The sequence below is a fragment of the Coturnix japonica genome, chromosome 2 (assembly GCF_001577835.2).
Source record: "Coturnix japonica isolate 7356 chromosome 2, Coturnix japonica 2.1, whole genome shotgun sequence".
Taxonomy (NCBI): domain Eukaryota; kingdom Metazoa; phylum Chordata; class Aves; order Galliformes; family Phasianidae; genus Coturnix; species Coturnix japonica.
Window position 1 is genome coordinate 3,405,986 of NC_029517.1, and position 5,218 is coordinate 3,411,203.

The window sequence follows — 5,218 nt, forward strand, 5'->3', positions numbered from 1 at the left end:
TGTTAACAAGTCCTCCAGATATACAAAAAAAAAAATGAGGAGCTCTGAGGAACCTCCATTTCTTCCACTAGCACAGGCTGACCAGAGAGGTGGTGATGCCCCATCCCTGGAGACACCCAAGGTCAGGCTGGATGGGGCTCTGAGCACCTGATGGAGCTGTGGGTGTCCCTGTTCACTGCAGGGGAGTTGGACCAGATGTCATTCAAAGGCCCTTTCCAACTACAGCAGAGGACAGAAGAGCTCTCCCCAGTTTTTGGACCCTCTCCTGGGTAGAAGTTCAAAACCTGAGTTCAGGAATCCCTGTGCCCAACAGAGGAGATGAGCTCCAGGTCTGCTCTCAAAGTGATCCATTCCAAATCACGCCAACCCACCACTCCCACCCATGAGTCCAAAGATCCATAATTTGATTTATATAACTTATGCCTAACATAAATTAGCCTGAAACAAATTCAGACCTCTTTGGTTCTGAGGGCTCATCTACCCAGAGACACTGGGAAAAATTAATATGAGTTAACGTCCGCAGTATATTAGTTAAACTGCATTAGGAGTCTGTGAGGACATTCTTATTCAGAACTGAAGTGGCTTAATTTGATTTAGCTAAATTCACTTCCCTAACCATTGCGTAGTTACTGAATCAAGATGCACTTAATTACGTAGATGGGGCAGTGATGCTGCTAAGGTTTGTGGGGCATTCAACAGGAGGTCATTCCTTGGGTCCTCCAGGGAAGACATGCTTGTGATTCATGCCAAGCTGTCCCAAGGCCTTTTGATCCACCCTCTGCCCCAGCAGATAATAACAGCCAGGTGCTCAGGGCTCCTAATTTGCTAGTTCCTATATTCATAACCTGAAAAAGAGGATCATCCACCTCACAGCAGATGTCAGCGGTAACCCAGGGCAAGTATCTGGAGCTGATCTCCATTAGAGTGCAGAGCATCTTCTCGCAGGGATTTGTAACCTTGATCAGGCCAGACACTGCATAAAAACGTGAGGTTGGATGGGATTTGGGGCAACTTGGTGTAGTGGGAGGTGCCCCTGACCATGGTAGAAGGATTGGAACTAAATGATATTAAGGGGTCCTTCCAACTCAAACCATTCCACAGTTCTATGACTGTGGGTCTATGATTCTATTATAATTCATGCTTAACTTCACTAATGTACCATATTGTTTATGTTGATTCCTATGTAATTCTTTGTCCCCTTCCATGTCCCCCATGTCCAGAGTAAACCATTGCACCACCCAGCAGCAGAACCTCTGCCTCCACTATGGGCTCTTTTACTCTGGACAATGGGAAAGACCAGAAATGCAGTGAGAACAGCCCAGCCCAAAGCTCAGAGGGTCACTGCAGCCCCAGGGAGTTCACCATAGGGAAAGGTCCTGCAGTCAGATGGGACAAACCCATATTCAGTGTCTGCTCCAACTCAGAAGAACTGCAGCTCAGAAGGGCTCAGTCATTTTGGAGCTCAGCTAAGCAGGGTTTTCTCAGAGCCAGATTTGAGTATTCCTCAATAAAGAACACATTATTTGGGTCTGAAATCATGGCTTTTCCAGCATTTCCACGTTGTTGGCTGAACGGCTTCTGGAAAGAAGCAAAAAACCAAACGAAGCCTTTTGATAGAGATGGATTCTGGCACCGGCAAATCATAGAGCGCACAACTCAGCTTCAGAATGGCATTTTGATTGGCCCAATATGACTTTCTTCATTTCATTTTGTCTTGCGGAGAGCTTTGAATTTGGTTTGGTTTGGGGGAAAAGAATCCAAAATCATAAGATTTCCCACAAAACAGGAAAGAAAAACACAACACTCTTCTTGTTTCCTACCGACTCCTATTATTCAGCAATGAGAGGCTGCTTCCCGAAGTGCTCGTTTGAAAATCTGCCCATAAATATTCACAGTTTATTTGCAAACAGGCTCCTGCTGAAAGAATAGGGCAGAAATGTGACATCCGAAACGACCCACAAGCCACAAGCACTTCACGGGCAAATCTTCACAGCAAATCCCAAGCTTTGCACAGCACGGTCAGTGCACAGGGCACCAAATCCAATGTTGTGAGCAATATCACCTCTATGGGAGATGCTGCTGGGCACGTTCAGGTTATGGTTATTATCTACCTATGGCAATGCCATGTCCAAGCATTCCCACATGCACTGCACAAGGTGGGAAGAAGTACTGAGTCCTTGAGGGCCAACCAAGATCACGATAAGGGGCCAAAAGAGAAACAGGGACAGATGTAACCCAAAACCAAAGCAGATAAAAGGAGCGGGGCTGGAGAGAGAAGAGAGAGATTTCTAGGGGTGTTAGAACTGTATGGGCCTTAAGGTCCCTTCTGATCTATTCTATGATTCTATGAATTTCATAGAGCACAACTAAGACAAGCTCAAGCCTCTCCAAGCCCAAGGTCCAAGTCTTACCCTGAGACCTGTGCCTGCTTCTAAAGCTAACAAAACTCTTGCAAAAAAAAAGAAGAGCAAACATATGGGTACCAACACAAACATATACATATATAGAATAAAGCACCAAAAACTACAAATAATTAGTGAGGCATCTTCCAATGTGGCCAACTTTAATGGTCAAAAATCCATCTTGGGGGGGAAAAAAAGCCACAAAACACAACTCCCTGCAAGAACAAGTAAAACTCAAGGAGAATTTGGACCCCCAAGGATGGACACCCAGCAGGGGATCTTTGCTTTGGGCTGGCACCGGGGGAGCACACAACCACTGCAGGCTGCCAACGTTCAGACCAGTGTTGGGCTATGAGGACCAGCCTCCAAAAAACCTCACTCTCACGATGCCTCCCCCCCCAGCTCCATCTGTATTCAGGGCTCAGTCCTTTGTTTTCCATGAATATATACAAAGATATATGGCCTATAAAATATTGAGTCGTAATTGAGGTACCCTGCTAGCAGGAAATGCCTGGGTGGCTGAATTTCATTGCATTAACAGATGTGTTCAACTCTAGGATGCTAAGAAAGCTTTTCTTTCTTTCTCTTTCAGCATAGGCAGTTCACAAAGCCTGTTTTCCTCCAGGCCAGTCACAGGCTGATGCTGAGATGGATGCTACTTGACTCCAAGAGGTACACTGGTCAATCTTCTGCTTTTATAGCAAGACAGAAGATACCAACCCATTTGAGAAGGAATGAGTGAGGACAGATGTTGTACTCAAGCCTGAGGAAGGCAGAAGCAATGCAGCATGGCTGGATAGGCCTTCAAAGAGCCGGTATCTCCAGCAGTGAGCAGTGGGATGAGGTCCCAGCTCCCATGGGCAGGTTTGGTGTCCGTGATCCACATGGTCCAATTGGGATCCAGCCTCTCCCTCATCCCAGCTCCACCTATGAACCCAGCAGTCTGGGCTTGATCCTTGCATCCTTTGAGCCTGGTACAGAAGCAGAAAGTTCAAGGGAAAACGTTTTGTCTTTTCCTAGAAGAAAAGGTTTTGGATTTTCATTTCCAAATGTCATTTTCACTGAGAGCTGAAAGAGAAAACAATTCTTTGGAGAATGCCTTTGACCTGAAAAGCAGCTTTTAATTGCTTCAAATGAGCTCAAGAAATGCCTTTACTCCTGCAAGGGAAGAGCAAGAAAGGCATTTCTGCCATCAGACAGAGCACAGGTTTGCCCAGATCTTAAAAGGGAACTTCTGTCCCTTTAAAGTCAATGAGACAAAATTCTTCTGCTGTACAGCACTGTAAAGCAGAGGACTGTCCCCTATTCCTATTTCCAGGTCCTTGGACATGTATTGCAAAGAATAGGTCACTGAGATCCTGTGCACACCGTCCAGCAGCTGGGAACAGCTGGGATGCAGCGCAGCTCTGTGCATGGAGATCTGCTGACATCTACAGGGCATCTCATGGAGAAGAGGCTGTGGCTCCGTGGGAGATGTGGGATCACGCTCCTGTTTCCTCCCCAGTGAACAACAGCACATTACAAATACATGTTGGCCACGGTAACTAATAACCACAAATACACACAGATGGTGAGGCTACCATTAAACACGCATCTTGTTCATCAGCAGGGAAGGCCAGGAGCACAGCAGACAGCTCTGCTTTGTGGATGGAGAAGCCATCACTGTCATAAGTTGGTGGGTTCTGTTCATTTTCAAGCAATTCATGCTTCAAGAAGTATCACCACATTTTCTATCCCCAGCCAAATGTGGCCCATTTTTCATTGAATCACAGAATATCCAGAGCTGGAAGGAACCTTCAAGGACCATTGACTCCAACCTCTGGCTCTACTCAGGACAACCTCAAACCTTATGTCTGAAAGCATTGTCCAAACGCTTCTCAAACTCCAGCAGCTGCTCACCTGGCATGACTAAGCAGCACCTTCACTTTGGTGGAGACCTTCTGGGATTTCTGGGCAGAAACAGTCTGGGCAGAAGCATAAGAAGCATTAGGGCTGTTTCCTGACAAAGGAAGAAGGGGACAAAGCAATAAGAATGACCTAAAAGCATCCCAGGGGAAGGTGGTTGGGCTTTAATCCCAGGTGCTTTTCCACCACAGAGCCCACAGGGAGCCCACACCCACACACCAACACTGGAGACTGCAGGGTGCCTTCTGGTCCAGGGGGGTACAGATCTCACTCCACACTCTGGCCACAACACATGTCTCCTTGTTAGGCTCACTTGTCCATCCATCTGGAAATGGAGCAGGGGATGTCATGTGCAAGGGACTAGTTTAACCCACAACGATCATGGTAAGAAACACAATCCCCATCTCTCACAGGCTGCTTCTACCCACTCAGGCCAGGAGCCACCTTAAGGACCTCTTCACCCAGCAGCGCTTTCCAACAGGCTTTTAAAAGCAGCAGGATGCATGCATTAACAGGGTCAGCTATTTTTATCACAGGTTAACTCTTCTCTAAATACTGCCAGCAAGGCTGTACGCACCAGATGTTCCACCTCAGGCAAAGAAAGCTTTCCAACCAAATGCAGGACAGCTCAGAAACCCACGTTGTTGGGCACCCAGCCTGCAACATGTCTACACTCCCTGCTGCCAATAGCCACCAACACGATGATGGTTTCAACCAGAAGTGCAAAATCCACAGCACAGCTCAGGCCCAGGAGTTCTAAGAGCAATAGGTACAAGCTCAGCCACCCCAAACTTACACCAACTGAAGCTGGTCCTAATCCTGGAGGCAAAGAGGGACCAGCAAATGGCCTGAAGCCAACACAGATATGAGGAAGATGAAGTGAGCTGCCTCTGCACAGACCAAGCAACAGC